The following is a 12,824-nucleotide window of genomic DNA, read 5'->3' as shown; positions in this document are numbered from 1 at the left end:
ATTCCTTACCCTAAGTGTTTGCCCCACCTTGAAACCAGCTGAGTTATGGTCTTTTGAATTATTATGGGGTGTGTGTGTGTGTGTGTGTGTGTGTGTGTGAGTGTGTGTGAGTGGGTAGCACTCATATGGTGGTCAGAGGTCAGCTCTGTGGACTCAGTTCTCTGCTTTCACCTTTACATGGATTCCAGAGATCCAACTCATGTGGTCGGACTTGTTCAGCAAGCGCTTTTCCCACCAAGCCATCTCGCTGGCCTTGGGTGAACTTTTATAGTTGCAGGACAAGAGAAAGCCACAAATCAGAACATTTAGCAGAGTTGCATTGGTGGGAACATCGGGTAGGAGGGTCATAGCAAGAAGAGTCAATCTTTCTTAGGTTTCAACTTAGGTTAGAGAACTCTTAGCCTTAGTGTTGGAGGAAGCTAGAGATCTGCTGATACACCACAAGGGCTTTACGTAACAAGCCTGAGAAGGTTAGCTAAGTATAAAAATAAAGATCGTGGCTAGTGTTGTAGTTCAGTTGACAAGAGTGCTTACCTAACATTCACAAACCCCTCTGTTAGCTCCAGCCCTGTACAAACCTGACGCGGTGCCACGTGCCTGTAATGGCAAGCACTTCAGAGGCAGAGGGAGGAAGATCAGAGCCAGTGTAGGCAACATAAGGATTTGAGGGCAGCCTAGACTACATGAGATCGTGTCTCAAAAATGAAGACTCAATAGGCTGGAGAGATGGCTCAGTGGTTAAGAGCACTGACTGCTCTTCCAGAGGTCCTGAGTTCAATTCCCAGCATCCACATGGTGGCGCACAACCATCTGTAATGGGATCTGATGCCCATTTCTGATGTGACTGAAGACAGTGACATGTCTGTGTGTGTGTTCTATTAAAAATCAAAGATTCAAAAAGGGAAATGAAGGCTAGTAGATAACTACTAAATGGCCTGAGATGCCCCGAGATACTTTTGGAGTCTATAACATTTGATCTCTTCACACTGCATCCTAATTGAGCAAGGCCAAGCAGTCTGTATGACCTTAAATAGAGAAGGGACTTCAAGCAATTTCCATTCAGAAGCCCTTGATTGTAAGGCACTGTCTACAGAGGCAAATCTGCAATACTCCAATTCACACCCATATGGTGTTGTTTACAGTTCAATAGTTCAGTTGTTCACAGACTTAGAGCTCTTATATTTTGAATTTATTCCATGGCTACAGGTCCTGTCATGGGGAAGCAAGGGGATGGAGTGGGAAGATAATTGTAAGTTAAATATCCTACCTCAGAGACAAGTGGACAGAGGAAAAATGGCACCCCTGGAAAGCAAGGCTTCCTTGTGCATTGTAGGGTAAGTGAGCCATTTACAGAGTGTATACAGTTGGTACCCAGAGTGTATACAGTTGGTACCCAGAGCCAAAAGCAAACAAGGAAAACCTCAGCTGTGTTTCACTTAGACTCCAACTCTTTACAAAAGATAGTGTCTTCTCTGAAGAAGTTTAGTCTGGATAGATGAAAATATACTGTCTACAGTCAATGACAAGAAGTGTGCAGTCATGTTTCTTTATCTGGGTTGTGAGAAAACCACTTAAGGAAGGAAGGAGTTATTTTGGCTGGTTGAAGGGATGCGGTCCCTCATCGCAGGGAAGACGTGGCCAAGGGAGCTGGAGGATACAAACATGTGCCCTTGTATCCAGCCCACACTTGGGAAGGAAGTAACAAGAATAGTGTTCAGAGCCTCAGCTGCACTAAAGGATGGAGCCGCCACATTCAGACATGCCCAGATGTGTCTGCTTGGTGATGCTAAATCCAGTCAAGTTGGCAAAACACAACAGCACCCATAAAATAAGAGCCATTTAGTAATAATCTGATTTTTAATAATCTCACAGAATCTCATTGTGTATACCTGGCTAGTCTGGAACTTGCAACTTAGCCCAAGCTGGCACAGACTTCACGGAGATCCACCGGATTCTGCCTTCCAAGAGCCAGGAATAAAGGTGTGCGCCACCACAGCTAGCTTCCATTCTGTCTTTTGAGTCACTGGTTAGCATGTTAGTCTAAACAAAGGCTACAACTTTCATGCTTTATGGGGGCAATTGAGTTCCTAGTTTTTTGGTTTTTAAAGATTATTTATTATATGTAGGTGCACTGTAGCTGTCTTCAGACACCTCAGAAGAGGGCATCAGATCCCATTACAGATGGTTGTGAGCCACCATGTGGTTGCTGGGAATTGAACTCAGGACCTCTGGAAGAGCAGTCAGTGCCTTTAACCACTGACCCATCTCTCCAGCCTGTTTTACACAAGGCTCTTTAAGTCAAGCTGCCTTGTTCTACAACAGTGGAAACTACAAAAGCATTTTGAGACTTGAAGTTTTTGATACAATGTAGGGAGCAAGAATGGCCTCCTGCTCTGGTCTCTCCTAAGAGACCATCATAGCCTGGTGTAATCAGTGGAATTCCAAAGAGAGTAAGCATTGAGTTGGCCAGTGCTTACTTTTTATACTTCTGCAACGACACCAATTTTGTATCCAAAATGAGAAGCCTGTCTGTAAAAAAATCAGTTGTCAGGGTGGATGGTGTACTGGTTTCTCATCGCCTTTATAAAACACTTGAGATCATCAGCTTATAAGGGGAAAAGTTTGGGCTGGAGAAATGACTCAGCGGTTAAGAGCACTGACTGCTCTTCCAGAGGTCCTGAGTTCAATTCCCAGCAACCACATGGTGGCGCACAACCATCTGTAATGGGATCTGATGCCCTCTTCTGGTGTGTCTGAAGACAGCTACAGTGTATTCACATATATTAAATAAATGAATAAACGAATAAATAAATGGATAAATATCTTTAGAAAGCACTCCCCATACAACTCTGAGGACTGGAGTTCACATCCTCAGACCCCACACAAAGCCAGTGTAGCCACATCTATAACGGTTCTGTGTTTATGGCTGGATGGGAGAGGGACACAGCTAAATCCTAGGACACTCACAGGCCAGCTAGCCTGGTGTGCACAAGGTATAAGACAGGGACTGACACCAGAGGTCAGTGACCTCCAAAAGCATACCATAGTACCTGTGCACCAACACTCACACACAGGAATGTGTATACACACATGCACACTGTATACACATACATCATATGCATGCACATCATATGAGATTGGGCAGACCCAACAGATAAAATTGTACGCAGGCTAGAAGCTTCTGGGGACTAGGCTTAGGTTAGCAACTTAGAGGGAACTCTAGGCTCCCTTTAAGTTTACAATTACACTTCCTTACTCTCAGAGAGTCAAGTACAAATTCAAAGCATCATAGCCACTGTCAAGAGCAGAGAGAATAATGTCTGAATCCTTTGCTTGCTTCTCTCTTATACTGTTCACAATCCCCCCGCCTAGGGAATAGTGCTGCCCTCAAGGGTCCCGGGTCTTCCTGTATCAATTAACAATCAAGACAGCCCCCTACAGTCTTGATCTAGAAAATTCTTCCACTAAGGCTTTCTTCTCAGGTGATTCTTGAATATTCGTCAACTGACAATAGCTACCTACCATCACACCTGCCATACCAACTTTGATAGCTTAGCAGAATACTATTCTATGTAGTATTGTTGGCTTTCCTTTGTGATCCCATGGCTGTCTGGAAGCGGCAGCTCATTGCCCTGGCCAGTGTCACAACAAGGGGCCCAAATTCATATTGCTAACCTTGGGACTGTGCGAAATTTCAGGAACTGATGAGTTTCTACTAAACTTGTATCATTTCCACACCGTCGTAAAGTTGAAAGATCATAAGTTAAACTATGGTGAGGTGGGTTCTGTTTGCATTTCTCCCATCCAAGCGGCAGCCAAGCCTAACCAGCTTAGCTTCTAATGTCAAACTGGGTGTGCTCAGGTGGTACTTCTTATTTTGCCACAGACAGATAGTTTATGTGTCAGCTTGACTAGGTTACAGGGTACCTAGATATTTGGTCAAACATTATTCTGGTTCTGTGAGCGTGACTCAAATTAGATCGATATTTAAACAGATATGCTAAAGTAAACCGATTGTCTACTCGGATTGTGTCGGCCCCACATCCAAACAGTTGAAGGTGAAGTGGACCCAGTGGCTCCTGCCTGCAATCCTGAGACAAGAGAGTTGTTCAAAGGTGTTCAAAGGTGTACCTCAGTGGCAGAAGACCTGCTTGGAATCCCCCAGTGAGGGACGAAGGCATGGCTCACAGATATAGTGTTTTCCTGGTATGTGTAATATTCAGGGTTCAATTCAGCACCAGCAAAGAGAAATCTAAAACAAGCAATTAGGAATTAAAAGATTCTTGAGCCGGGCGTGGTGGCGCACGCCTTTAATCCCAGCACTCGGGAGGCAGAGGCAGGCGGATTTCTGAGTTCGAGGTCAGCCTGGTCTACAAAGTGAGCTCCAGGACAGCCAGAGCTATAAAGAGAAACCCTGTCTCGAAAAAACCAAAAAACCAAAAAAAAAAAAAAAAAAAAAAGATTCTTGGTGGCTCCTGGACTCCAGCTCTTGTCTTTGTGCTCTTATCTTCCTGAAACCAGGAAATCAGGTGTGGCATTCTGCTTCTGTGTGGCCTCAACGATTCAGAATCCTAGAATTTGGGACTAGCCTGGGCTAAATATCAAGGTTTATCTCAAGTGAGGTAAAGAAGTTTCACATATGGGGCTGGTGTGCACTCTCTTTCGGTTTGTGGTTTTTCAAGACAAGGTCTCTTTGTGTAGATATGACTGTATTGGGACTTATTCTGTAGACCAGACTCACAAGGAACTCAGAGATCCACCTGCCTCTGCCTCCTGAGTGCTGAGATTAAATGCGTGTACCATCACTGTCCAGCTAGGAGTTGACTCTCTCTTTTTTTTTTTTAAAGATTTATTTATTTATTATATGTAAGTACACTGTAGCTGTCTTCAGACACTCCAGAAGATAGAGTCAGATCTTGTTACGGATGGTTGTGAGCCACCATGTGGTTGCTGGGATTTGAACTCTGGACCTTCGGAAGAGCAGTGGGGTGCTCTTACCCACTGAGCCACCTCTCCAGCCCCAGGAGTTGACTCTCTTAAGTATTGTTTGTTCTTGGGACTTGACCCGGTAGGTTTTACTACCTTATTAAGTCTATCTCATCTTTAAGCAGCTAGTGTGCATACTTTGTCTACTTTTTAATAATCATGAATGGGAGAATTGTCTGTTGCCTCCTTGGTATCTAGACTATATGTGTTCCATCATGTATATGCAGTTTTATCTTTGGTATGTATTATATTGTTTACTTTGTCTTTTTGTTGTTGTTGTTGTTGTTGTTGTTACTTCAGAGCTTAGACATACATATACAGAGTTTCTTTGTATATCAGCTGTGGCTGTCCTAGAATTTGTGCTGTCCTGGAGCTTGTTCTGTAGACCAGACTGGCTTTGAACTCACAGAGATCTCCCTGCCTCTGTCTCCCGAGTACTGGGATTAAAGGCCTGTGCCACCAGCACACCTGGCTTCCAGGCTAGCCTTGAAACTCTTGATCCTGCCACTTTGGCCTCCCCCATGCTGGGATTCTAGACATGTGCCACTATACCTTGCGGAAATATGTTATTGTCACTCAGTAGACTGCGCATCACCATATGCTGCTCACAGACATAGTCATTATGGGGTTATTAGGCCCTAATTGCTTAATTACTGTCCAAATGTTTATATTATATAGAATGGTTTAGGAGATTGTTTTGTGGGTGATAAAGGGTGCTAGTAATGTTTAGAGCGATTGGCTTTGCAGGCAGGGTGGGAATATATTCTTTATTTCTCAAATAAAATAATGCAATATAAGCAATTGTTTTGTTGTTGTTTGTTTGTGGGGGAAGTTAAACCAGGGTCTTATGCAGCCTAAATTTGCCTCAGATTTGCTGTATGGCTGAAGATGACTTTGAAACACTGCTTCTCCTTTTGCCGCCCCAGAGTGCTGCGCTTATAAACAAATGCCTTCAAATGCTAAGTTTCACTCCTGGGACTATAAACAAGTATCACCATGCTCAGCTTGACGTCTTTTATTGAGAGTGTTTTCAAGAATGGATTAGGGGCGGAAGAGGTAGCTCAGCGGTTAAGAGCCCTTGCTCCTCTTTCAGGAGGATAGAAGTTCAGATCCCAGTAACCACACTGGTGGCTGCCTAGTGCCTGTAAGCCTGGCTCCAGGAATTGCATGCCCTCTTTTGGTCTCTGCTGGCACTGCATGCCATGTGGTATCACTTGTGCAGACAAACAGATATGTAAAAATATAAGAATTAATTTTTTTTTTAAAGGTTGGACTCAGGGCTGGAGGGATTGCTCAGTGGTTAAGAACACTGACTGCTCTTCCAGAGGTCTGCTCTTCCAGAGGTCCTGAGTTCAAGTCCCAGAAACCACATGGTGGCTCACAAATGGTGACGCTGTACTCATACATTAAGTAAAAAAAAAAAAAAGATTAGATTCATCTAGAACAACTGTAATTCTAATTTTTAAAAAATGTTTATTTGTTTTATATATATGAGTACACTGCAGCTGCCTTCAGACACACCAGAAAAGGGCATCAGACTCCATTACAGATGGTTGTGAGCCACCATGTGGTTGCTGGGAATTCGACTCAGGACCTCTGGAAGAGCAGTTCACAGCTGCCTGAGTTCCAGGGCATGCAACACCCTCTTCTAGCCTTCTCAGGCATGGCACACCTCTCTGTCTCTGTATTTGTTTCTGTCTCTCTGTCTCTCTTCACAAACACACAACAAAATTTAAACGTCTTTTAAAAATAAAGCCACAAAAACCAGTAGCTGGGAAGCAAGTGTCAAACTCACAAGCCTGAGGGAGATGCTTCACCTTGGAACTGAAGGAACAAGTTGCAAATGATGTGAGATTTCAAGTTGGATGATTATTTCTGTAAGAGCTCTGCGTGGCCTTGCTCATGAGCATAATAGCTCCTGGTTGGTTTCTGTGCTTAAACCTTGGATGCCGCTGTGGAGGAGCCAGGAGTCTCCTCCCCACCTCCACCCCATCTCTGTCGCCATGATAAAACACTGTGACTGTGGTCTCCCTTCCCCCAGCTTGGAACCTGCCTGCTCTAGGGTGGAGCTACCGGCTCATTCGTCCTGCCACGCCCACTGCTGGAACCTGACTCTGCTGCCTGGAGGCACACACGTGTTTGTCCTGCTACTGGACCCTGAGTTACTTGGCGGGAAATTGGCTTCCCTCCCCCTTCCTTTATAAACTGAGTGTTTGGAAATATTAAATTGAGCCTCGATCAGAATCTGTTTGTCCTGGCTTCATTCTTTTCTTCCGCCCCGTCTAGATTCCTCTCTTTGCAGGGAACTGCCATTCTCAGTGAACCGTTCGTGTTGTGGACCGCGGGCGGGCCGCAACAGTTGGCGCCAGAACTGGGACCTGAAGAATGGCAGAGAGATGCTAAGAGAAACGATTGCTGTGTGGAGCTCCACAAGAAAGGAAAGAATCTTCGTATCGGAGGAGGAGCATCGGAGCAACGGACAGGTACACATGCTAGCGCTAGCCCAAAAAAAAAATTTCAGTTTTGAAAGTGTTGCGGGGATGCAGTAGGATACGAAGCAAGTTTGAAGCAGTGCTAACCCAACACTGGTTCTACTTGGGTCAGCAGTTCGTAAATCGGAACTAGATACGGAGACAGGCGGTGTGCCGCAGTTTTTTTTAGAAAAAACTGCTTAGGTGGAAGAAAGAAGGGTTCAAAATCATGATCAGGCCGTTGTGTTTAGTTTTCAGGAGTTGCTTAAGGATAAAGGAAATTCATACCGGAGAAGGTATGGGCTAAGCTGAGACAGCGTTAAGCCCGAGCGCTGGTTCACTTAGGTTCAACAGTGAAGCTTAAGAGTAGCTAGGCACAGGCGGTAGGCCGTGGCTAGAAAAAAGCTACATTGTTAGGTGTGAAAAAGGAAAGGGTTTATTAAAAGGAAATTAATACAGGCGGATTGCCCCAGTTATAAAAACTGCATCATGAGGGAGGAAATTGTCCCAAATAGCAGGAGTACTCTGCCCCATTTTGTGTCTTGTTTATGTCTGGTGCACCAATCTGTTCTCGTGTTCAATTCATGTATGTTCGTGTCCAGTCTGTATGAATGAATGTTCTATGTTTTATGTTGGATAATAAAAATGGTATAAAAAACTTTATCTGCAAGGCCGAGAGCTGCCACGTGTTTCAGCCAAAAATCAGACACGTGACAGGAGGGCCCCTGATTGGAAAAAATGTTCGTTTTAAGAAAAAGCAGCGAGTGCACAGCCTCTTAGTTTCGAATCTGATAAATGGTTCATAATTAATGTGTTTGACAATGGTAAAGTGCTTTTTTATTCTATGATTGTAGCTACAAAGATTAATATTCTCTGATTGGTCTAAAATTAACTGCTTCATTTGGTTCTTTATTAAAAATGTGCTCTGCATGTTTTCGCATTCAGCTCATAAGTTGTTGGTTAAAATTAATAATTGTTACATTGCTACAGATGGTTAATGTTAAATTTGATAACTCAAGTTTAGAGTCCTTCCGACACGTGGCCTAAGGCAGCCCTAGAGGCTGAGTCTCTTAAGATATTTCTAGTTTAGATAATGATTAATGTGGTTCCTATCCTAAATAGTAAAATTTAAGATAAGATATAAAGCAATGCCTCTTTATTAAAGCGTTAAAGCTTGCTTTAATAGGTATTCATAGGTATTAATTGATATCCAAACTTCGTAATATGATAGTAATGCTTCTAATATTGATTTTAACAGTGATAAATTGTTTTAAACATAGGTTTTGCTTTCCCAAAGTTGTAGGTATTATCCTAACCTTGCACAAAAACTTAAAAATTATGGTTAAAACTGCCATTGTTCCATTGACTGCAGCTTGCAGTTTGATTGCAAATTTAAGATTAATGCTCAAATTAAAAAATATTTTACCTTTGAGTCAATACAGGGCTCTGGGCAGTCCCAGAGCGGCTTGTGAACTTTCTTTTGTTTTGCAAACAATGCCTAAAAAGGTTTTTCCCTGTGTTCAAGAAAATTTCTTTTTAACAGTGTTACAGATCTATTCAAATGTTTAAAATAATGCTTAAATTCAAAGATTTTTGCTTCTAGTAAACTGGTAATCACTAGAAAATTTTGCCTCTATGTATGGCTAATATAGCTTTACATTATGTAAGAAAAATGTTTATTGTTTCTGCTTCTTTACGAGAAGCCAAAAGTTTTAATCTTTCAGTATATATTGTTTCCTAAGTGGAAAGTATTTTATTAACTAATGCTTCTCAAGGGAAGTTTACCTTAAATCCTTGCTCTCACCCAAAAGATTCAGAGACAGTATCCTTTTGTTATTTGGTGTTTTGGTTTGCTGCAAGGGGTTTTGCAGGAAATAAAGAAAGCTTTTATAATTGTTGTTAATTGGTAATTGAAAATTAGTTGTGCCCAAGACAATTCTTTGGCCAGAAAAAACATTATTGTAAAGTCATTTTTCTCATCCTCCCAGCCGATCGTTGGCCACGTGGGCCCAACTAGCTGCTGTGGAGCGGAGTCTTAAGACACACAGTTGCCCCTATTCCAGCACAAATAATCTGGTTGTGTGCTGTAGATGGTGTTTTAAAATGCTGAACAATCAAACCTTAATTTATATATTGATAGTCAATGCTATATCTCTGAGCTCATAATTACTTAAAATTGTTCGTCCCTCAGATACTATTAATTCTCAAATTTACAATTGCTTATACATATTTTTAGTTAATAAATAAATAAATTATGCACGTGTGACTCTTAATAACTTTTCAAGCTTTCTAGTTACAACCGTTCCTTAAGAAAAATAATTGAAAGTGCAATTAGTCACTGCCCCTTTACAGCCAAATATTTAAAATGTTTTGTCCAAAAAGTTATTAATTCAAAAGGTTAGATATTGTAAAATTTTAAACTTTAACCTCTTAAAAGACAAAAGAAAGAAATTGTATCCCTATATATACTATTTAGTGCATTTCCATGCACACTATTTAAAACATACCTTTATTTTCAAAATTTGAGATTAAAATGTCAAATTTAATAAATGCTTTTTAGTATCTTAAAAGGGTCTACTTATTGGCTTATAAATTGATCCTAAAACAGCTACCTTATTAGGAAAGGGAAAAACAGGTTCTCTCCACAGAACTCTACAGAAGCATATTGGTAATTCGTGTGCTGAGCTGACAGGTAAGTTAACTCAATGTCCTAATTAAAAGGACTAAAAGATTAAATTCATGTTTTAGATCCATCCTTGCTTGTCATTTTTCCAGTTTAGACTAGCTTCTAGCCTTTTAACTTTATGGCAATAGTACATCAGAGACTGTATATTCAGACTTAGTAAAATTAGTCATTTAATAGAGTCATAATGATTTTTCACTCTTCTTCAGTGTGACCAGCCATTCTAACTCAATCTTAGACTGGTCTAATATTCAGTTCAATTATTAGAGATTCCTATATTCTAATTTACCTAGCAAAGTTAATTCAGAGCATTTTCCCCAAGGTCACCAAAGGCTCATCTTGCCTTTACCTTATTTGTCCTAAACTTTTTGCAGACTGACATTAAAGGTCAGTCTGCAGCGGAACGCCACTGGCACCCAGTTACTTCTAATTCTTATGCATTGGCAAAATGGAAGGACCCCTTGACTAATAAATGGAAGGGTCCAGATCCAGTCCTAATTTGGGGAAGAGGCTCGGTTTGTGTTTTTTCACGAGATGAAGATGAAGCACGGTGGCTACCAGAGAGATTAATTCGTCAGGTAAACACAGATTCTGTCTCTCCTGTAAGTATCACCTTGAGGACTAAAATTCCTCTTGAGCTGGGAGTGGAAGCTCTCAAAAAACACTGTTTCCTCTGAGCCAATTCCCCTACAAAAGGCCGGAGACAAACTTTAGCTTTACAATTTGCATCTAAATAAAGTACCTTGACTTCTCCAAACAGAAAATTTACATTACTACACTCTAACTGTTTAGTATTCTTCCTTCTCTCAAGCAGGTAAATCTACATTCTCCGCCCCTAAGAGCAAACAGGTGGTTCTGCTAATCTCAGCATGTGGCCTTTCAGTCTAAGATAAGATTTAGATTTACCAGGAGAGCTAGGGAAGTAGAAATTTCATATATATTTACAAAGATTAGTTCTTATTTTGATAGATATAGGCTTAGTCCCTTAACTGGCCTCTGGCTTTTCACCCTTGCTGTTACTGCAAGGTGTCCTTAGTTCCTCAGGCTACTGGGAATAACAGAGATGAAGAGAAAAGACCTTCAGCTCCTAGTTTAACCAAAATTAATGGTGTTAATAGTGACATAATTCTTGTCTAGGCCTTGCTAAATCTGAGGTTGACAAGTCTCACATAGAGGCCTCGCAATAACTCAGAATTGCGATACTGATTCATAATCATATGAATACGGTATGGGTACCGCTTGGCGCAGGAGATCACTGCGGAGGGAAGGTCCAATTTGACCGTTTCTGAGTTCCCTGTGCGACACACCTGATTTAAAAAGAGGTTGGTATCTGACTCCAGCTAAAAACCAAAATACTTACGGCTCTGCCTCCCCTCCCCAAAAGATACCAAGAGCCACAGATGTGAGTTGTTACTCACAGGAGGAATCAGGTAAATGTCCACCCAAGTCAAGGTTAAGGCCCACTCATCTACGGATGAGAAAATCTTTTGATCACCTCTGTTAAGCATTGCCTATTTAAACTTAATTAACAGGGGGGAGAGAGATTGGAGACCTTGCTGTCGTAAGAGCAGGCCCTTCACTGCCTCCCACCCAAAAAATAAAAAAGCCAATTGGCCTTGTACTAGGAGCCAGCCAGTCTTAATCGCTTCTCACTGTTTCCCCTGCCTGTCACCCAAAATTGTGGTTAATTATCAGTTCAGTGTTATTCGAAAATTGTTTAGCTAAACTCAGCCAGGGTTCCAACGCCCTACTTAAAAGGCAAACAGGTAGCTACCTATTCAGCACTAATTAGCATTATAAAGTCAGAGCCTACAGTCTCAGCCAGATACAGTTTACCATTAGAATAGTTAAGAAATCCCACGGAAATAGGTTTTTCTTTAGCCCTAGGAACTTAGGCAGAACTATTGAACATAGATAATTTTTCTGCCACAGGCCACCCCTTTTTTATTTTTATTTTTGTTATCTAATGGGGGGAAATGTGGTCTCCCTTCCCCCAGCTTGGAACCTGCCTGCTCTAGGGTGGAGCTACCGGCTCATTCGTCCTGCCACGCCCACTGCTGGAACCTGACTCTGCTGCCTGGAGGCACACACGTGTTTGTCCTGCTACTGGACCCTGAGTTACTTGGCGGGAAATTGGCTTCCCTCCCCCTTCCTTTATAAACTGAGTGTTTGGAAATATTAAATTGAGCCTCGATCAGAATCTGTTTGTCCTGGCTTCATTCTTTTCTTCCGCCCCGTCTAGATTCCTCTCTTTGCAGGGAACTGCCATTCTCAGTGAACCGTTCGTGTTGTGGACCGCGGGCGGGCCGCAACATGTGACTAGCAGTGGTGGCGCACGCCTTTAATCCCAGCACTTGGGAGGCAGAGGCAGGTGGGTTTCTGAGTTTGAGGCCAGCCTGGTCTACAGAGTGAGTTCCAGGACAGCCAGGGCTACACAGAGAAACCCTGTCTCAAAACAAAACAAAACAAAACAAAACCCCCAAACAAACAAACAAACAAAAACCACCGCGACTAAAAGCAGCTTGAGGAAGAAAGGATTTATTTTAGCCTATGGTTCCATTAATGGTGGCAGACCCATGGCATGTGGGGGGCCATGGCATGTGGTGTGGGGGGAGCCATGGCATGTGGGGTAGGGGTGGGAGCCATAGCATGTGGGGTGGGGGTGAGCCATGGCATGTGGGGTG

This window comes from Mus caroli, unplaced genomic scaffold, assembly GCF_978045245.1.
Source record: "Mus caroli unplaced genomic scaffold, Mus_caroli_1 scaffold_4, whole genome shotgun sequence".
Lineage (NCBI taxonomy): Eukaryota > Metazoa > Chordata > Mammalia > Rodentia > Muridae > Mus > Mus caroli.
This window is presented reverse-complemented; position numbering follows the sequence as displayed.